Source organism: Mobula hypostoma, chromosome 1 (genome assembly GCF_963921235.1).
Source record: "Mobula hypostoma chromosome 1, sMobHyp1.1, whole genome shotgun sequence".
Taxonomy (NCBI): domain Eukaryota; kingdom Metazoa; phylum Chordata; class Chondrichthyes; order Myliobatiformes; family Myliobatidae; genus Mobula; species Mobula hypostoma.
The window spans coordinates 29,655,463-29,678,403 of NC_086097.1; the positions used below are offsets into that span (position 1 = coordinate 29,655,463).

General features: G+C 43.6%; 1 protein-coding gene across 1 annotated transcript in view; it reads left to right on the forward strand.

The window, feature by feature from the left end:
* Nucleotides 1-20,547: 20,547 nt before the first annotated feature.
* The window catches only part of LOC134352161 (cytosolic carboxypeptidase 3-like), a 97,989-nt gene continuing 95,595 nt past the window's right edge, over nucleotides 20,548-22,941 (forward strand). Inside the window, exon 1 of the mRNA XM_063059461.1 lies at nucleotides 20,548-20,859. The gene's annotated coding sequence lies outside the window, so the exon portion shown is untranslated. The remainder of the gene's footprint in view (nucleotides 20,860-22,941) is intronic.

Here is a 22,941-nt window from a genome sequence, read left to right on the forward strand (position 1 = left end):
CACCAAGCCCGGCAGCCCATTCCACAGACTCACTACACTCTAGGTAAATCCTTCACTCGACAGGCCGAATGGCCTAATTCTGCTCCTATGTCTTATGGGCTTGATAGTACGGATAACTTGCCCCACATATCTCCTTTAAACCTTTCTCCCTCACCTTAAATGCATGTCACGTAGTACTTGACATTTTTACCCTGGGAAAAAAGGTTCTGACTTTCTACCCTCTCAAATAATGAAAGACAGACTGTGTTGTGCCCTGATACATCATAGACTCACCCCTCACTACCATCGGTAGTATCTACAGGAGGTGATGCCTCAGGAATGCAACAGCTCCACACAGTCAGGGCTGTGCTATCCTCTCGCACTTGCCATCACGCAGGAGGTACAGAAGCCTGAAGACCCATACCATCAGGTTCAGGAACAGTTACTTCCTTCAATCATTTGGTTCTTGAACCACAGCTCAGCAACACTAGAGCCACTTTGGCTCTACACTTTCCACACTTTCACAACCCTCTGAGTGGAGAAGCTTCCCCTCATGTTCCCTTTAAACTTTTCACCTTTCACCTTTAACCCATGACCTCCACTTGTAGTCCCACCTGACCTCAATGGAAAAAGACTGCTTGCATTTACCCTATCTATACCCCTCATAATTTTGTATAGCTCGATCAAATCTCCTCTCAATCTTCTATATTCCAAGGAAAAAAGTCTTGACCTATTCAATCTTACTCTGGAACTCATGTCTTCCAGTCCCAGCAACATCCTTGTAAATTTTCTCTGTACCCTTTCAACCTTATTTTCATCTTTCCTGTATGTAGGTGACCAAAACTGCACACAATACTCCAAATTAGGCCTCACCAATGTCTCACACAACTTCAACATAACATCCCATCTCCTCTACTCAATACATCAGAAAAACTGAAGATGTTAGAAATCCAAGCAACACACACAAAATGCTGGAGGAACTCAGCAGGCCAGGCAGCATCTATGGAAAAGAGTTGATATTTCAGGCCGAGATCCCCAATAGAGTCCTGATGAAGGGGCTTGGCCAGGAAACATTGACTATTTACTCTTTTCCATAGATGCTTCCTGGCCTGCTGAGTTCACCCAGTATTTTGTGTGTGTTTCCTGTACTCAATACTTTGATTTGTGAAGGCCAATAAAGACTTTACCCTAACACCCAACAACCAATGATACTACTTTCAATGAATTATGGACCTGTATTCCCAGATCCCTTTGTTCTACCAGACTCCTCAGTGCCCTATCATTCACTGTGTAATATCTATCCTGGTTGGTCAAAATCTCACACTTGTCTGCGCTAAATTCCATCTGTCATTTTTCAGCCCACTTTTCCAGTTGATCTAGATCCCACTGCAAACCATGATAGTCCTCTTTGCCGTCCAGTACACCCCCAATCTTGGTGTTTTCCGCAAATTTGCTGATCCAGTTAATTACATTATCATCCAGATTGTTGATACAATGACAAACAACAACGGACTCAGAACCGATCCCTGTGGCACTCCACTAGTCACAGACCTCCAGTCAGAGAGGCAACCATCGACTACCACTTTTCAGATTCGCCCAGAAAGCCAATGTCTAATCCAGTTATAACCTCATCTTGAATCCTGAGAGACTGAGCCTTCTTGACAATCCTCCCAGGCGAGACTTTGTCAAAGGCCTTGCTAAAGTCCATGTAGACAACAGCCACTGCCTTGCCTTCATCAACTTTCCTACTGGTTTCTTTGAAAAACTCTATAAGATTGGTTAGACATGACTTACCACACACAAAATCATGCTGACTATCCTTAATCAGTCTATGTCTATCCAAATACTCATATATCTGCTCCCTCAGAATACCTTCCAATACATTTCCCACAACTGATGTCAGGAACACAAGCCTATAATTTCCTGGTTTATTTTTACAGCCTTTCTTGAACAACAGAACACCATTAGCTATCCTCCTGTAGTACCTCACCTGTGCTAAGGATGATTTAAATATCTCTGATAAGACTTTCTCTGCTTGCCCGCCACAGGGTCCAAGAGGTCAGGCCCTGGGGATTTATCCACCCGAATTTGCCTCATGACAGCAAACACCACCTCCTCTGTAATCTGTATATGGTCCATGAAGTTGATGCCACTTTGCCTCACCTCTGCAGACCCTTGAGCAAATACAGATGCAAAAAATGCATTTCAGATCTCTCCCTTTTGTTTTGGCTCCACACATGGATGACCATTCTGGTCCTCCAGAGGACCAATTTTGTCCCTTGCAATCCTTTTGCTCGTAATGTATCCGTGGAATCCCTTAGGATTCTCCTTCACCTTGTCTGCCAAGGCAACCTCGTGCTTTCTTTTAGCCCTCCTGATCTCTTTAAGTGCTCTCTTGCTTTTCTTGTACTCCATCAGCACCTCATTTGTTGCAATGCACCACCTTTGTTTTCTTAACCAGGGCCTCAATGTCTCTTGAAAGCCAAGGTTCCCTAAAACTGTTATCTTTACCTTTATTCCGACAGGCACATTACAAGCTTTGTATTCTCAAAATTTCGCTTTTGAAGGCCTCCCACTGATGAAGTACCCCTTTGCCTGTAAACAGCCTGTACCAATCCACACTGGCCAGATCATTTCTGATAACACCATAATTGGCTTTTCTTCAATTCAGAATCTCAACCCGCGGACCAGACCTACTGTGTCTGTTTGCCTATTTACTTTGAAACTAATAGCATTGTGATAACTAGATGCAAAGTGTTCCCCTACACAAACTTCTGTCACCTGCCCTGTCTCATTCCCTGGCAGCAGATCAAATATTGGACACTCTCTTGTTGGGACTTCCACGTACTAATTAAGAAAACTTTCCAGAACACATTTGATGAACTCTATCCCATCTAGTCCTTTTACAATATGGGAGTTTGAGTCAATATGAGGAAAGGTAAAATCATTTGCTGTAACAACAATATGTTTCTTGCAACAGTCTCTGATCTCTCTAAATCCCTAGGACTGTTGTGTGGTCTGTAACATAGCTCCATTAATGTGGCCATACCTTTCTGATCACTCAGTCCCACCCATAACACCTCACAAGATGAGCTCTCCAGTCTGTCCTTACTGAGCCCTGCTGTGACAGGTTTCCTGACTAGTAATGCCACCTACCCCCTTTAATGCTCCTGCACTGTTGCGTTTAAAACAATGGAACCCTGGAACATTGAGCTGCCAGTCCTGCCCCTCCTACAACTAAGTCTCACTACTATATCATAATTCCTGGTGTTGATACATGCCTGAGCTCATCTGCCTTTTCTACGATACGTCCTGCATTGAAATACAGGCAGCACAGGATATTAGTCGCACTGTGTTCAACCTTTTTTGATTCCTGACTTTGACGTCTTAACAACACCTGTCTCATAACCTCTCCACTATCTGTTCTGGTACTCTGGTTCCCATCCCCCTGAAAGTCTAGTACAACCCCCTACACTCTCACCCCCATGCACCACCAGCAAACCTTCCCGCTGGGATATTAGACCTCCTCCAGTTCAGGTGTAGACCATCGCTTCTGTACAGGTAACCACCTTCCCTGGAAGAAAGCCCAATGATCCAAAAATCCTATGCCCTCCCTCCTACACTAACTCTTTAGCAATGTGTTAAGTTGTAGGAACTGCCTATTTCTGGCCTCACTAGCATGCAACACAGGTAGCAACCCTGAGATCACAACCCTGGAGATCCTGCCCTTTAACTTAGCACCTAACACCCAAAACTCACTTTGCAGAGCCTTGTCACTCTTCCTACCCATGTCATTGGTAACTACACGTGTCACCTAATTTTCTGGTGTGCTCAGGTGTAACTACCTCTCTATATGTCCTATCTGTAGATCGACACAGGAGCAGAATTAGGCCATTCAGCCACAGAGTCTGATCAGCCTTTCAATCATGGCTGATTTATTTTCCCTCTCAACCCCATTCTTCTGCCTTCTCCCATAACCTTTGATTCCATTACTAATCAAGAAATCCATTAGCCTCCACTTTAAATATACCCAATCACTTGGTCTCTACAGCTGCGTGTAGCAATGAGATCCACAGATTTACCACCGTCTGTCTAAAGAAATTCCTCCGTATCTCTGTTTTAAAGGGACCTCCCTCTATTCTGAGGCTGTGCCCTCTGGTCCTAGGCTCTCCCACTATTGGAAACATCCTCGGCACATCCAATCTGGCAGGTTTGTGGGGTTTACTGAGACCCCCCCTCATTCTTCTAAACATCAGGGGTACAGACTCAGAGCACTCCTCATTCTTTAACCCTTTCATTCCTGGGATCACTCTCAATAGACAATAGACAATAGGTGCAGAAGTAGACCATTTGGCCCTTCGAGCCTGCACCGCCATTCTGAGATCATGGTTGATCATCTACTATCAATACCCGGTTCCTGCCTTGTCCCCATAACCCTTGATTCCCTTATCGACAGCCTCCTCTGAATCCTCTCCAATGCAAGCACATTTTTTCCTACATAGGTCCCTACACATACCTGACTCCAGAGCCCTGAAATAGAGATTACTTTCTGTCTGTGGAAGAGATGACCAGATGGTCAGGCAGGATCTGAGCAGGGAAGTGGACAATCGATGTTTTAGCTTGAGACATTTCAGCTGGACTGAACAGAGCCAGCATAAAAAGGTGAATGTTTCTGTAAAGAATATCAGACACCTGGGAGCAAATCACAGACTAAAGTCTAATGCAACACACACACAGAATTCTGGAGGATCTCAGCAGGTCAGGCAGCCTCTATGGAGGGGAATAAACAGTCGGGTTTAGACCATTCCAGAGGACTATTTGTTCCCTTCTTTAGATGCTGCATGACATGCTGTGTTCATGGAGTCATAGAAAAGTACAGCACAGTAACTGGCCCTTCAGCCCATCTAGTCTGTGCTGAAACCATTTATCTGCCTACTCCCATTGACCTGCAACAGGACCATAGCCCTCCAAACCCCTACCATCCATGTACCTATCCAAACTTGGCTTAAATGTTGAAATTGAGCTCCCATACACCACTTGTTCTGGCACCTTGTTCCACGCTCTCATGACCATCTCAGAGATGAAGTTACCCCTCATAATTTTGTATACCTGTATCAAATCTCCTCTGAATCTTCTAAGTTGCAAGGAATAATGCCCTAACCTATTCAATATTTCCTTATAATTCATGTCCTCCAGATCCGGCAACATCCTTGTAAATTTTCTCTGCACTCTTTTAACTTTATTTACCTTTTTCCTCTAGGTGAGTGACCAAATCTGCACACAATACTCCAAATTAGGCCTCACCAACATCGTGTACAATTTCAACATAACATCCCATCTCCTGTACTGAATACTTTAATTTATGAAGGCCAATGTGCCAAAAGCTTTCTTTACAACCCCATTTACCTGTGACTCCACTTTCCCACTACTGATGTCAGACTCACTGGCCTATAATTATGTGGTTTTTGTTTATAAGCTTTGATAAACCGTGGAACAACGTTGGCTATTCTCCGATCCTCTGGTACTTCTCCTGTTGCTAAGGATGATATAAATATCTCTGATCGGGCTCCGGCAATTTCTGCACTTGCCTCCTTTAGGGTCAGAGGGAACGCCTTGTCATGCCCTGGGGATTTATCCACCCATTTTTGCCTCTGGACAGCAAACAGCTCATTCCTTTGTAATCTGTCCAGGGACCATGAAGTTAATACTGCTTTGCCTCACTTCTATAGACTCTGTGTTCACATCCTGAACAAATACAGACGCAAAAAAAAAAAAATTTAAGATCTTCCCCATCTCTTTTAGTTCCACACATGGAATACCATTCTGATCTTCCAGAGAACCAATTTTGTCCCTTGCAATCATTTTGCTCTTAACATATCTGAAGAATCCCTTAGGAGTCTCCTGCACCTTGTCTATTAGGGCAAATTCATGGCTTCTGTTAGCCATGATTTCTTCTTAAGTGTTCTCTTGCATTTCATATACTCCACAAGCATCTCATTTGTTCCTACCTGCCTATACCTGCTAGGCACCTCCTTGTTTTTTCTGAACTAGAGCCTCAATATCTCTTGAAAACCAAGGTTCCTTAAACCTGTTATCCTTACCTTTTATTCTGACAGGCACATACAAGCTTTGCACTCTCAAAATTGCAGTTTTGAAGGCCCCCACTTACCAAGTACACCCTTGCCAGAAAACAGCCTGTCCCAATCCTCACTTACCAGATCATTTCTGATACTATCAGAATTGGACTTCCTCCAAATTAGAATCTTTTTGCAGACCAGACATATCATTTTGCATATTTACCTTGAAACTATTGGCATTGTGGTCACTGGATGCAAAGTGTCCCCCTAAGCAAACTTCTGTCACCTGTCCTGTCTCATTCCCTAATAGCAGATCAAGTATCACATAATGTCTTGTTGGGACCTCTACGTATTGATTAAGGAAACTTTCCTGAACACATTTGACAAACTCTATCCCATCTAGTCCTTTTACAGTGTGTGTGTCCCAGTCAGTATGTGGAAAGTTTAAATCACCTACTATCACAATTGCTTTGTCAAGCACCTCTACATCATTGGTCACAAGTGGCACTTTCCAGTGGGCAAACATTTTAATTCCGATTCCCATTCCCTTTCCGATGTGGCCTCCTCTTGTGCCAAGGTGAGGTCACCCTTTGCCTGACCTGCTGAGTTCCTCCAGCATTTTGTGTGTGTTACTACAACAACTTTATGTTTCTTGCAACAGTCTGTGATCTCCCCTCAAATTTGTTCCTCTAAATCCCTCAGAGTTTTGGGTGGCCTGTAATATAGCCCCATTAATGAGGACATATCTTTTTTATTGCCCGGTTTGGCCCATAGTACCACAGCAGACAAGTTCTCCAGCCTGTCCTGATGGAGCGCGCTGTGATATTTTCCTTGACTATTTTCGCCACCCCTCCTCCTTTAGTCCCTCCCACTGTCACTGCTAAAACAACAGAATCCCGGAATATTGAGCTGCCAGTCCTGTCCCTCTTGCAACCAAATCTCACTAATGGCTACAATGTCATAATTCCAGTTGTTGATCCATGCCCTGAGCTCATCTGCCTTTCCTATAATACATTGAAATATACGCAGCTCAGGACATTAGTCGCGCTATGCTCAACAGTTTGATTCCTAACTTTGTCTGACCAGCATCGGACTCCACAACCTCTCCATGAACTGTTCTGACACTCTGGTTCCCATCCTCTGCAACTCTATACGGCATTAGCAAACCTTCCCACTAGGATATTAGTCCCCCTCCAGTTTAGGTGCAAACTGTTAGGTCCCACCTTCCCTGGAAGAGAGCCCAATGATCCATAAATCTTATGCCCTCCCCCCTACACCAACACCTTCGCCACATGTTAAACTGTGTAATCTTCCTATTTCTGGCCTCACTCGCTCATGGCAGCAATCCTGAGATCACAACTGTGAAGGTCCTGCCCTTTGTCCTGTCCAAGGCTGGAAGAAGCTGCAGAAGATCGTGAACACAGCCCAGCACATCACACAAACCAATCTTCCATCCTTGGACTCACTTTACACCGCATGCTGTCAGAGCAGCGCTGCCAGGATAATCAAGGACACGACCCACCCAGCCAACACACTTTTCATCCCTCTTCCCTCTGGGAGAAGGCTCAGGAGCTTGAAGACTCATACGGCCAGATTTGGGAACAGCTTCTTTCCAACTGTGATAAGACTGCTGAATGGATCCTGACCCGGATCTGGGCCGTACCCTCCAAATATCCAGACCTGCCTCTCGGTTTTTTTGCACTACCTTACTTTCCATTTTTATATTTTCTATTTATGATTTATAATTTAAATTTTTAATATTTACTATTGATTTGTAATCCAGGGAGCGGGAAGTGCAGAATCAAATATCGCTGTGATGATTGTACGCTTTAGTATCAATTGTTTGGTGACAATAAAGTATAAAGTATAAAGTATAACTTAGAACCTAACTCCCTGAACTCACGTTGCAGAACCTTGTCACTCTTCCTACCCATGTCATTGGTATCTACATGGTCCACAACCTCTGGCTGTTCACCCTCCCACTTAAGAATGCTAAGGACTCGATCTGAGATGTCCCAGATCTTGGCACCCAGGAGGGAACATACCATCCAGGAATCTCATTCTTGCCATAGAACCTCTTGTCCGTTCTTCTAACTAAAGAATCCCTGATCATTACAGCTTGCCTTTCCCCCACCCTTCCCCCCCAGTCATGGAGCCGGCCTCAGTGCCAGAGTCCCGACCATTGTGACTTTCCTCTGCTAGGTCATTCCCCCAACAATACCTAAAGTGAAATAATTGTTGTTGAGGGGGGTGGTCACAGGAATACTTTGCATAGGCTTGTCAACCCCTTTCACCTTCCTTTTTGTCACACAGTCTCCTGCGTCCTGCACCTTGGGCGCAACTACCTCTCTATATGTCCTACCTACAACGCCCTCAGCCTCCTGAATGATCTGGTGTTCATCCAGTTCCAGCTCCAACTCCTTAATGTAGATTGTTAGAAGCTGCAGCTGGATGCACCTCTCACAGTTGTAGTCGTCAGGGACACTGGGGATCTCCCCGTCTTCCCACATCCACAAGAGGAGCATTCCACCATCTTGCCTGGCATCTCTACTGTCCTAACGGAGCAAATCAAGTCAAATTTATTGTCATTTAACTAGTTGCACGTATATAACATATATAATCATATAATGTATATAGAAACGAGACATTTCTCTGAACCAGCATGTAAATCACAATAGTACACATAATACACACAACACACAATAAATGCAAAGGGAGAGAAAAACTCTGTCTACAGTTTTTCTTTTGCCTTCTCAGACTGAAGCATCCCTTCGCTGGTCTCGAAGAGCTAAAGCCTCAAAATGTCCCATTCTAACTCTGTCTGCTCCAGTGATGGGCGCTCTGCCTGCCCCGCCTTGCTTGAATTTGTTCTGCTAACCAATCTCGAGCACTGTTTGGCCGCTGCTAAAAGCTCCAAAAGGCTGCCATGGCTCGCTTCCTTTTCCACTCGATCAGCAAGAAGAAGAAGAAGAAGAGGAAGAAAGCCCTTATCTCCGAGTGGAGTCATTGGGGCACAGTCATGACGGCATTTTTTTAGCAGGCTTTTTTATTTTTACAAGGCTGAGTTGCTCATTCAACGCTCAACCCAGCACGGATGGAAAGCGTGCAAGGGAGCCGGCTGGATTCGAACTCGGAAGCCTTCGCTCTGAAGTCCGGCGCTGATGCCACTACGTCACCAGCCGGCTAACTTGATCAGCAAACCAGAGTGAATTACGTCTTCTCAAGCTTCTGATCTCTCTGATTGCCCACTGCTCAAAGCTCCTCCAGCATTTTGTATGCATTGCTCAAGCTTTCCAGCATCTGCAGAGTCTCTGGTGTCTCTGAGATTAATTGGGTGTTTGTTACGCTTAAGTAAGAATGATGGAGATCTGGGAATGATTTTTGAGTTGGATTATAGTAAATATGTGAGGTAATTTCTACATAGGATAACAGCTACTCCAGCTGGAATCAAATCAAAGGCTTGGGACTGTGAGCAGGGTTTTGCTAAGTTCCATGTTGCCAACAAGCAACATTTACATTCCTGGGAAAGAACTTCAATTGAAAAAGAAAATATATTAAATTATGTTTTTTTTTGCTTCTGCAAAAACTCAGGAAGATCCACAGCCAGAAGGGTGAATGTTTCAGTGTGGGAAAGACACCACTCGTTTGCACTCAGCGTGATCATCATTGAACCAATGGTCAGAACCCCCAGCACTACAGTTTTGCAACACTATGATCACCTTTCACTAAAATCTACTCTTTACTTGTTCTTACCATGTCCTTCCTTGCAAAAATTCTGGATAATTTACGTTCGCTTTTGTCTCTCTTGTGAATGTTTCTTACAAAACAGAGCCCCTTCGCTCTGCCCATTGCAAAAGGTACAATTTCCTGGTGGCTGCTCATTTGATTCGACTTCCCAGCCCCATTCCGACATGTCGTTCCATGGCTTCCTCTACTCTTACCATACGGCCAAACTGAGGCTGGAGGAGCCAAACCACATATCTGTCTGGTTAGCCTCCAAACTGATGGCTTGGCATCCATTATTAAAGGCCCTCACCTTCCTGTAACTCCCATCAAGGAGGAGATACAGGAGCCCCTCACTCAGTGATTCAGTAACAACTTCTTCCCCTCTGCTATCAGATATCTAAACCCATGATCACTACCCCACTATTCCCTTTTTGTGCTAGTTATATATTTAGTTAATTATTATAATTTTGTCTTTGCACTGTACTGCTGCCACAAAGCAATAAAATTCACATCATATTAAACCGTGATAATAAATATGATTCTGATTCTGTTTGCGGTTCTGATTTGGACTGAGCCCCACTCCTGAGCTGCATGTTTGCTTGATAATTCACCGTCACTTGTCCGGAGGAAGAACAGCGTTTTCTTTCAGAAAAGCATCAGTCCTGTGGCTGTCATTGGACTGGCTTCTCTTCCCTGATCAACATACCGATCCTGGCCCTCAAAGGGTTAAGGCAAGACACTGAGGCGGGTTTAATATGTAACAGGAACAAAGTACAAACAGATCTCTTGTTATTGCGTTATTGCTAGAGGCTGACACTGAGTTCAGAAAAGCAGACAAAGTTTTATTCAGTTGCCCAGTGGAACTTTGACTCACAGGAGGATTCCCTTCAACACCACCTCCACCAACGCCCACCTTCCCACTCTCCATCCACAAGTCATTCCTTACGACCTAAACCTCATTCAACCCCAAGATCTTTTCAGTGGTGATGATGTGGGTGGATTTTGTCAGAATCTGAAGCAGGACCGGTTTATTATCTCTGACGTTTGTCGTAACATTTGTTGTTATGTGGCAGCAGTGCAGTGCAATACATAGAAACATAGAAAACCTACAGCACAATACAGGCCCTTCGGCCCACAAAGCTGTGCCGAACATGTCTTTACCTTAGAAATTACCTAGGCTTTACCCATAACCCTCTATTTTTCTGAGCTCCATGTATCCATCCAGGAGTCCCTTAAAAGACCCTATCGTTTACGCCTCCACCACCGTCACCGGCAGCCCATTCCACGCACTCACCACTCTCTGCATAAAAAACTCACCCCTGCCATCTCCTCTGTACCTACTTCCAAGCACCTTAAAACTGTGCCCTCTCGTGTTAGCCATTTCAGCCCTGGGAAAAAGCATCTGACTATCCACATGATCAACGCCTCTCGTCATTAAAAATTATTATGTTACAATAAGAAATATAAAAAAATAAGTAAGTAAGTAGAGCAAAAGTGAGGAAAATAGGGAAGAAGTGTTTATGGATGGTTCATAAATCTTACAGTGGAGGGGAAAAAAATTGTTCCTAAAATGTTGAGTGTGGGTCTTGAGGCCCCTATACCCCCTTGTCCCTCATAGTAGCAATGAGAAGAGACCATGTCCTGGGTGATGGGGGTCCTTACTGAAGGATGCCACCTCGGTGAGGTGTCACCGTTTACTGGTGGGATTGTGAGGTGACCCCTGCGGGCAGCTCAATCACTGAGCAGGCCTGGAGGCTCTGCTCTGCGAGGCGGCACTGCCCTCACTGTGTGGGTGAGTTGGGAAACAGTGCCCAGCTGCTGGTTTCCACACTACACTCCCCGAGGGAATGGGCACAGAGGCCGAATTCAACATGTGCTGCCACCATTTTACGTCTAACTGGGTCACAAAGTAATATAGCGCAGAAACAAGCCCTCTGACCCAACTGGTATTGGTAGTGCATAATGGTAGTCTTTCTGGATATATCCTGCCAATTTGATGAGTAGGACATAGAGCAGTAGAGCACAGGAACTTTGGTGCGTAATATATACGTCAGGCTAATATGCGTCCTGCCTGCAGGTGATTCATACAGGTATTGGTACTGGTTTATTATTGTACTGTGAAAAGCTTCTCTTGCGTACAGTTCATACAGATCAGATCATTACACAGTGCACTGAGCTAGAGTTAGAAGCAAAAACAATGCAGAATGAAATCTATCAAAAATGTGCAGTGCAGGCAAACGGTTAAGAGCAAGGTCATAAAGAGGTGGATTATGAGGTCCATCTTATCGTATAAGAGGTCTGTTCAGGAGTCTAACAACAGTGGGATAGAAGCTGTCCTTGAACCTGGTGAAACGTGCTTTTAGTAGTGAATCTGTGGAATTGCCCAGGGCAGCAGAAAGGGCTACCTCATTAGATAGATGTAAGTTAAAGTATATTTATTATTAAAATACTTCTGTGTTACTACATATTACCTTGAGATACATTTTCTTGAAGGCATTTACAGGATACAATTGCATAGATTTTTGCATAGCAGGGAAGGTGGGTGGAGATGAGTCCATGGTCAGATCAGCCATGATCTTATTGAATGGTGGAGCAGGCCTAACGGGTCAGAAGGCCGACTGCTGCTGCTATTTCTTACGTTCTTGAGTTGCTTGCCATCGAAATGGGAGGGGTCTTTGATTGGGCTGGCAGTTTTACTGAGGCAGAGAGAAGTGCAGACGGAGTCCATGGAGGGGAGGCTGGTTTCTGTGATGGGCTGAGCCCTGTCTACAACTCTCTACGGTTTCTTGCGGTCACGGGCAGAGCTGTTGTGTAGTCATCCTGAACGGAGTAACTGTTTTGACACCTGGTGGCACGGGGCTTCATGCATCTGTACCTCCCGCACGATGGTAGCTGTGTGAAGATGGCAGTGGGGATCTTTGATAGTGGATGTGGCCTTCCCGAGACATCACTGAGCCAACTTTCCATGTATTGGCTTTGCTTTATTCACATTCAACACCACATTATTACAAATGTCATGTGATTCCCAAACCCGCCAACCAGATAGTATTTAATAATTTATGATTTTTTTTCCATGAGAAAAAGGACCTTGATCCAGTAATTAGTGATTACATGTTGTTCAGTTAATGCAAGAGCTTGCAACAAAAGAAGCTTTCTTTAGAACGTTTAATCCATCAGCTCTAAATAACCTGATGTTAAATAATTGAAAACTCACCTCAATCGGATTACTGGTTTGAAAGAGCCTTGCATTCAGTGTGGCTCACGGGCATAGGTGGTAAGTGTTATGTTTTGTAACTATAAAACATCAAGTCAAGTCAAGTCACTTTTTATTGTCATTTCGACCATAACTGCTGGTACAGTACACAGTAAAAACGAGACAACATTTTTCAGGACCACGGTGCTACATGAAACAATACAAAAACTACACTGAACTACGTAAAACAACACAAAAACTACACTAGACTACAGACCTACGCAGGACTGCATAAAGTGCACAAAACAGTGCAGGCATTACAATAAATAATAAACAAGACAATAGGCACAGTAGAGGGCGGTAGGTTGGTGTCAGTCCAGGCTCTGAGTATTGAAGAGTCTGAAAACTAATTGAAAGAAAACAAGGGAGCCCAAAAGATGCGTGTATTAGTTCTGTTTTTTACTTTAAGTGAGGCACGTGCATACGATGTGGTGCTGTGATGATGTATGCCATTCACATACTTTTACATCTAATCCGTAATGACTTTTTTAAACAAACAAAAATGCTTAATCGAACAATATATTTCCAATATTACTTGAATATTACTGAAATATTAAATTCCTTGAACTCAATATAGAATGCATCTCAGTTTATATACATATACAGTATACACAGTATACCATATAATACAACTACCATATAGACATTCACAGCATAGTAAATTTTAAATTGTTCCATCCAGGCGTAAAGATTTAATCGGTGTGGAGGATTTCTTACCCTTGTGGGGTAATGTTTTTCCTGATGGCGGGAGGGTGGTGTCACTGCTGGACAGGAGAAACGTGGCTGTGAAACAATCTCGGGCTCTGGGCTTTCCTCCGTGATGCTTGCAGGAGTTGGCTTTGGACTGCAGGAAGTGGTTCTGACAGCTCTGAGCAGCTTTCTTCTGTATGAATTGACTCTGCTCTCCTCAATTGAGTGATGTGTCATCTCCAGATGATATCAGTCACAACCCCCACAGTGTAGGAGAGTATTCGAGTCCTGTCCTTAACCTTTTCAGGTCCACTTTTTATCACCTCTGCGGTTTCAACTCATTTTGTGGAATGACTGAAATGGCTGAACCAGCGTCCATCCATTTTAATTGATTTGTCATTCATCTTTGGTGTTAGCCACATTGCTTGTCTGTTATTTTTCACATTCTAACTCTCAAGGCTACCCAATCCAGTGTCACTCTCATCATTATCAGAGTTTTCATCAACAGCATGCAGATTTTTTGAAGCTGCAACTTGACTTTTTTTTTTCTTACTCTCTTCCCTGTGCAGTCCATTTATTTTTGTCTAGCTGACATGTTTTTTTTTGTACGTGTCCTACATTGTTGTCTTTCTGCAAGTTTTACCTTTAAATCTGCATTGGCCTGGTGTATGTGAGTCTCTGCCACAATGGTAATACAATTTGTTTGGTCAGGCATGCATCTGTTTAGATGTTGCAATTTTGTTCACGCTCGAATTCATTCCTGACTGCCACTCAATTGCATCTCTGGTTGCAGTTTCCATTGATACAGCTATTTCTACTGCTCTTTTAAATATTAGCTGTGCTTTAGTTAGGAGTCACTTTTGAATGATTTCTTGTAAGACTCCATGAACTAAATGATCTTCAAAATATTGCTCGATTTGCTTGGTATACAATATCAGTTATCTTTTACGCATTTGAACACATCAATCTTTCTCATGTAGCCAGTCATTTCTGCTCTTTAAAAAAAATTATGATTATTATCACCACCTAATCACTGTTTGTGAACCCGTGAATTTGTCCGTTTACTGTCTTTTAAAAAAATTCAGCTGTCTTCTCCTCCTGGGAAGAAAGCATGTTGCGCTTTTTAAATCTAAACGTCTTGCTGTGCTTCATTAAGTAGGTTGTCGTCCTCAATGCCACTGTTATCTTTTGTAAATTCAAAGCATACAGCTAATGGAAGAAAATCAAGGGAGGCTGAGAGATATGTGTCTTAGTTTTGTTTGTACTTTAAGTGAGGCATGTACATATGACCTGGTGGTGTGGTGATGTATGCCATTCACATATTTTTACACATAGCTGTAACGTATTATTTAAATAAACAAAAATGCCTAGTCAATCAATATATTTCCAATGTTATTCAAATATTACTGAAATATTAAATACACAACAGTAAATACAAGAGATTCTGCAGATGTTGGAAGTTTTGAGCAACACACAAGAAATGCTGGGACACACAAAACGAGTTTAATGTTGTCAGCAGTCTTGCTAACCACACCCTCTACATTCTCACTCACGGCTTTTCAAAGTTCAAAAGAAATTTATTAACAAAGGGCATACTGTATGTCACCATATACTACCTTGAGATTCATCTCCATTGAACAAAGAATTTCAATGGAATCAATGAAAAACTACACCCAAAAAATGCTAACATATAACACTGGACAACAAATTCTGTTGAAAGTTGCTTCCTCTGAATTTTTTTTTGTTTTAAATCAACTGCTTGAAGCTGAACACAAATATCATTTCAGACTACTTGCATCACATAGGAATTTGGAGAAACAAGAAATTTAACTTTAATTGAATATAATGCATTTAATTGCATAATGACACTTTGCAATAGATCAACTAAGCTAAGTTAGTTTGTTGATGATTTTCATTTGTACTCGGTGTCTGAGGCTTCTCACTTAAGTGTCCAACAATAATCAGCCAGCATTGATGGATTCCAGTTGCCCTGATATCATTTCTCCATTGACTGTAATGTCCCAGTGAAATCTTTCACCGTGCTCATTACTGACAGAGGCAAGATTTGCTGGGAAGAAGTCTAAATGGGAATGCAGAAAATGAACCTTTAGTGACATATTGAACTTCTTGCCTTTGTATGCTTGAAGCACGTTGTCAGCCAGCTGCACATACTTCAGGAAGCAAAATCTTTGTTGTTCAGTGTAACCAATGTGTAAAAGAAGAGAAATTGTGCAAACAAATGATAAATAAATAATTGATAGATAGATAAATAATATTGAGAATAAGTTGTAGAGTCCTTGAGAGTGAATTTATAAGTTTTGGAATCAGTTCAATGTTGAGGTGAGTGAAGCTAGTTATGCTGGTTCAGGAGCCTGATGGTTGAAGAGTAACAACTGTTCCTGAACCTGTTGGTGTGGGAACAAAGCTCTACTGCCTATGCCTGATGGCGGCAGTGAAAAGAGAGGACGGCCAGGGTGGTGGGGTGCTTGGTAATGGATGTTGCTTTACTGTGACAGCGCTCCATGTAGATCAGCTCAATTTTGGGGTAAGCTTTGCCTGTGATGGACCGGACTGCACCCTCCACTTTCTGTAGGCTTTTCTGTTCATAGGCATTGGTGTTTCCATACTGGGCCATGACGCAACCAGTTGGGATACCCTCCACTGCGCTTCTATAGAAGTTTGTCAAACATTACAAATATGCACAAACTTCTTAGAAAGTAGGGGTGCTATTATACCCTTTGTGATGACATTTAAAAAGTCCCAGGACATATCCTCTGAACACCAAGGAACTTGAGGTTACTGATCCTCTCCAGCTCTGATCTCCTGTTGATAGGTTCTTGATTGATCAGGGCGTTAAAGGCTATGGGGAGAAGGCAGGACAATGGGGTTAAAAGGGATAATGAATCAGCCACGATGGAATGGCAGAGCAGACTTGATGGGCTGAATGGCCTAATTCTGCTCCTATGCCTTAAGGTGTAATGGTCTAACAACAGTGGAGTGGACAGCAAACTTACATATGGCATTGGAGCTGTATTTAGCCACACAGTCATAAGTATTAATTGAGTAGAGCAGGGCACTAAGCCCACAGCTTCGTGTGTACCTGTGCTGATGCTGAATGTGGAAGAGGTGTTTTGCTTGTGTTCCTATCTCTCGTCCTCTTCTTTCTGGTGTAATTCATATACTAATTGTAGCTGCACAAAAACTACAGAAGAGTCCACGAACCCAGGGACACTGACTCACTTTTACCCCTTTGTGCACTAATTACTTAATATTCACTACTATCTACTGTGTTGCACTGCTGCCACAGAGCAACACATTTCGCGACCGACTCTATGGCAGTGATACTCAATTCAAGTTTAGTTGTCATTTAACCATACAGGAGCACTCATGAATACAGCCAAACCAGACAGCGTCACTATGGAGTCAAAGTGCTTACATAAATTGCCAACAGTCACACACAAGAACACATTTACGGAATAAAAGAGTCCCGAAGCTGCCCTGCCCCCCCCAGCCCGCACACATACAATTCAACAAACCCACTACGATGCAGAATGTGCATGTATGTAGTCCAGACCCCCCCAGCCCACCGATATCATCTGCTGAGCAGCCCCTGATGCCCATTAGGTGACATCCCGGCTTTGAGGCCCTGTCCTGGCATATACAGGCACACATATCGAATGTTAGTGAAAACACAACCAAACAAATACAATATATATATAGTTGAGAACCCTAAGTCCAATTGAAATCTTCAGTCGACCACAACTGCACTGCACTGACCTTGGTAGAGTGTGACGGCTCGGACACCTCTCGTCTGGCAGATGAAAAGCAAACGACTCCACAAGCTTGAGGCCCGAGTCCATTGAGTGCCGACAAACAAATCTGCAGTCGGCCACCACAGAGCTTGCTCTCTGCTGGGCAAAACCCCGGGAGGGCAGTGATTCTGACTCTGCCTCTGACATTTTCTACCCTGGCAAAAAGATCCCCTCTCTCAAAATTTTATAAACTCCTATCAGGGCTCTGCCCACCCACAGAAAACAACCAAAGCTTGTCCCACCTCGCCTCATAGCTCAGACTCTCTAATCGAGGCAGCATCGCGGTGAACCTCCTCTGTACCCTTTTCAATTTTGTCCCCTTTTACATTGCAACTCATCCCATCGACTGCAATTTTGCCCTATCACCAGCCTCTCCCTACTAACAGTCTCATCACACACTGCCTTTGTTTGTAAACCAACCTACCCCATACTTAGCCCTGTCACTCCAGTTCCCATCTGTTGCAAGGGGCGGCTGGAGGACAGGGGCAGACCCAAGCAGAGCCAAAGGGCCTGTTGCCCTCTCTATGACTCTGTCAGCTCTTAGCAACGGGGCTGCTTCCACAGTCTCTGTGGTTATCTGGCAGTTACTACAATGCATAGTTAATGAGTTTATTTCCAGGGAAAAACAAAACCACAGGAATCCACTTGGAATATAATGCCACTGGTGTTATACTGTTTACTTTTTAACTTGAGTTGTAAATTCACCTTATTATCTGTTAATTTATTTATGGTAATATTACTTTGTATGTTGTGTCTGAGGTGTAGGTACTGCATTGTGCACCTTGGTCCGGAGGAATGTTGTTTAATGTGATTCCATTGTGGCTGATTTATTATCCCTCCCAGCCCCACCCTACTGCATTCTCCCTGTAACCTTTGACATTCTTACTAATCAAGAAATTGTCAACTTCCACTTTAAATATACTTAATGACTTGCCCTCCACAGTCTTCTGTGCTATGCATTTCAAAGATTCACCAACCTTGACTAAAGAAATGTCTTCCTATCTTCAGGCTGTGCTCTCTGGCCCTAGACTTACCCACGCTAGGAAACATCCTCTCCACATCCACTCTATCTAGGCCTTCCAGTATTCAATAGGTTTCAATGAGATCACCCCTCATCGTTCTAAACTCCAGAGAGAGCAGGCCCAGAGCCTGAAATGCTCTTCATACGTTAACCCTTTCATTCCCAAAATAATTCTCGCGAAGCTCTTCTCGGTCCACTCAAATGCCAGCCCAAAACTGTTCACAGTACTCCAAGAGTGGTCTGACCAATGCCTCGTAAAGCCTCAGCGTTACATCCTTGTTTTTATATTCTAGTCTTGTTGAAATGAACGCTAACATTGTATTTACCTTCCTTACCACTGACTCAACCTGCAAGTTAACCTTTGGGGAATCCTGCACGAGGACTCCCAAGTCCCTCTGACTCTGATTTCAGAATTTTCTCCCTATTTAGAAAATAGCCTACATCTTCATTGCTTCTACCAAAGTGACAGCTTCCTTACACTACATTCCATCTGCCATTTCTTTGCCCATTCTTCTAATCTGTTTAAATCCTTCTGCAGACTCCATGCTTCCTCAACACTACCTTCCCCTCAGTCTATCCTATTCCGTCATCCAAATTACTGACATATAATATAACATAAAAGGAAATGGTCCGAACACTGATCCTCTCTCCCTCTCTCATATTCTGTCTCCCTTAGTCTCCCTCCTGGTTCTATCCTTTCTGCTTGTTGGCCACGAGCTTGCGATTCTGTTTCGGGGAAAGCTGTCCTCCTCCCACATGGGTCTGGATGAGGTCACACCGCCACTCATGAAGTCATTGTGACATTGCTTGGTGTTGTCAAGGTATCGATTGTTGCCAATTTGTCTACAGTCTTGGCGGCTTCCTGATCTACCAGACACATTCTTGCTCCCTGTTAGTCTCTCCTGGGAGGTCAGCTAACACATCGTTACCGAGGACTCCGTGATCTACGGGCTGTTCCCGGGGACGCACACAGAGACAAACATGCGGTGCTGCTGGCAGATCATCAATTCGGTGAAAGACGCGCTTTGGTCTGCCCGAAACTTGGTGGTCTGCCAGCACATGGAGATGCCCGTGACTGAATACTGCTGACTGGCTCACTCTCGCCTGCAGGAGTACGTGCTGAGGGATGCACTCAAGCTTGGTGCGGCCACCGTGAAGGCCCGGTGGGGAAGGACCACAGTTTAAGGTTCATCACCCGTGGGGGTCGGAGGGGTCGGGTGGCAGGAGAATAACCCTCATCAGTGGTGTGGACAGATAATCAACATGGTGCCCTAGGAGTGGGTGGAATTGTTAATTTGGAAGAGGAATTAGAGCCAATACCTGCCTTTATTGTTGATAATTTTATTGTTAATAACTCTTAACTCTTGACCAAGGGTTGAGAGTAAATGAATGATTTATTGTAAACATCTTTCATTTGTATATGAACAGAGAGTCAACGCATAATTTTATTGTAAATAACTTTATTTATTGAATAAGGACTCAGAGTCAATGAATGTGTTTTCTTGTATGTATATAAATTTATTTTGTAATAATTCTGAATAAAGTATTTTTGGAGAAAAAAAAATCTCTGTGAGCATTTTGTTTACCCCTCAATCTACCCTGAATCTGTGTTCTTGCCCTTTCATCGTCGAGGTAAATGTATCAGCCTCTCTTGTATATTTATTGCAGTGTCTGAAATTTATTCAACCAATGTGCTACATTCCATTAAAACTGGCCGATTACAGCCTGCAGAAGCCCAGGTCTCCTGAGAGTGAAACACATGGAAGTCTGGACCAGCGGATGCAGTGAGATCCAGCGACTTGGCACTCGGAGTGGGGAAGATCCGAGTAACCAGGGTGAGAGTAATGTCTGGCAGCTTGCACTGCAGTCGCTGGACAGCAGCCCAGCACTGGCTGAGTCCGCTGAGAGCTGTATTGCCTAATGGAGTTCCAGAGACAGTCCCGGATCATCATCATCATCTGTGCTCTGATACCGAACTCGAGTCCCACTCAGAAGCAGAGGGTGAGGACGGCTCTGACACTGCTCCCTGCGGGCTGAGAAAACACATCGTCAAGCCTTATTCGGGAGACTGTTTTCAATTAACTCCCTCTGCAATCAGTAATCAAACTTTCCCATCAACGAGGAAGGGGGCAGCTTCCAAGACAGATCCTCCGGCTCTGGCTTTCTTTCAATCCACCTTAGTACATTGTAAATTCTGGAAAAGAGGCTTCCAAAAGTCATGGCAGCAACAGCCGACAAAGAACCTAAAGCTTTCTCACTCTTCAAGCTTAGAAGAGATGTCTTACTGTGAATAATTTTATTGTAAGTAATTTCTTATTAATGTATCACTATACTAAATAATTTCAATATAAAGCATAGGTGAAGTAATTGTCCTTTTGTTGAATGGATGAACTGATGGTGGTGTCGTTTTGTCATTGTCATGTTTACGGAGATACCATAAAAAGCTTTTGTTTTGCTCGCCATCCGGACTGATCATTCCATACATAAATGCAATGAGGCAGCAAGAAGAAAGCAAATGCAGAGAAAGTGCATTTGATGGGCCGAATAGCCTAAATCTGCTCCTGTGTCTTCTGGTCTTATATAAGAAAGGGGTTGAGAGGGGTAATAAATCAGCCATTATGTATTGGTAGAACAGAGTTGATGGGCCGAATGGCCCAATTCTGCTCTTGTGCCTTATGGTCTTATAGGAGATTGGGGTTGAGAAAGATAATAAATCAGCCATGATGGAATGGTAGAGTTTATTCGATGGGCTGAATGAAATCATTCTGCATCTCTGTATTATTGTTTTAGAGGAGAATGGGATTGAGAGGAGTAATAAATCAGTCATGATGGGAATAATGGAATAGACCCAATGGGCCTAATTCTGCTCTTATGTCTTATATATTGTGGTTTTATGGATAAATGATCATAAAATGAACTGCAAATAAAACCAGCGAATGAGCTGAGAGCTGGCGCCCTCTGGTGGTGAGAGACACTAACCATTTTACAGGTTGTTTCTGAAGCACTGTGAGCAATCTGAATTAGAATTCTCAATTTTCTCTGAAGCATTGAAGGCTGAAGGAGATCCAGTATTGTGCTCTGTCCAGTTGAGACCTCTATGTATTGATAAAGGAAACTTTCCCACTCCAGAGCAGTGTGGATAACTTCTCTCAACTCAACACTGAACTAATTCCAGAATCTACAGACTCACTTTCAAGGACTCTACAACTCATGTTCTCAGCATTATTTATTTATTTGTTTGTTTGTTTGTTTATTTATTTATTTCTATTTGCACAGTTTGTCTTCTTTTGCACATTGGTTGCTTTCCAGGCAAAATGCTGGAGGAACTCAGCAGGCCAGGCAGCATGTCCGGAAAAGAGTAAACAGTCGACGTTTTGGCCCGAGACCCTTCTTCAGGACTGAAAAGGAAGCAGAGATATCAGAACAAGAAGCTGGTGGGGAGAGGGGAGGAAGACGTACAAGTTGACAGGTAATAGGTGAAATCAGAGAGGGGAGGGGGTGAAGTAAAGAGCTGGGAAGTCGATTGGTGAAAGAGATAAAGGGCTGGAGAAGGTTGAATCTGATAGGAGAGGACAGAAGGCCATGGAAGGAAGAAAAGAGAGAGGGAGGTGTTGGTCAGGTAAGAAGAGAAGGTGAGAGAGGGAAATGGGAATGGGGAATAGTGAAGTGGGGTGGGGCAATTACCAGAAGTTCGAGAAATCGATGTTTATGCCATCAGGTTGGAGGCTGCCCAGATGGAATAGAAGGTGTTGCTCCTCCCCCAGGCTGAGTGTGGCCTTATTGTGGCAGTATAAGAGGCCATGGACTAACATGTCAGAATGGGAATGGGAAGTAGAATTGAAATGGGAGGCCACTGGGAAATCCTGCTTGTGGATGGAGCAAAGGTCTTTGACGAAGTGGTCTCCCAGCTTTCGTTGGGTCTCACCGATATCCAGGAGAGGCCACATTGGGAGCACCAGATTCAGTAGATGACCCCAACAGACTTATAGTCTTATGGTCTAATAGGAATTTGAGGGGCAAACATTTTCACCCAGAGGGTGGTCCATATATGGAATAAGTTTCCAGGGGATGTGTGTGAGGCAGGTACAGTGACCTTATGAAGGGGTGATGGAGACAGGGAGTCTCACAATATTTAACAAAAACATATCAAGCAGTGAGGTACAGAAGACTACAGTCCAAAAAGACCACAGGACATAGGAGAAGAATTTGGCCATTTGGGTCATTCATTCTGCTTCACCATTCAACTATGGCCAATTTATTATCCCTCTCAACCCATTCTCCCTATAACCTTAGATACCTTTACTAAGAACCTCCATGTTAAATATACGCAATAACTTGGCCTCCACAGCATCAATGGCAATGAATTTCTCAGATTCCTCACCC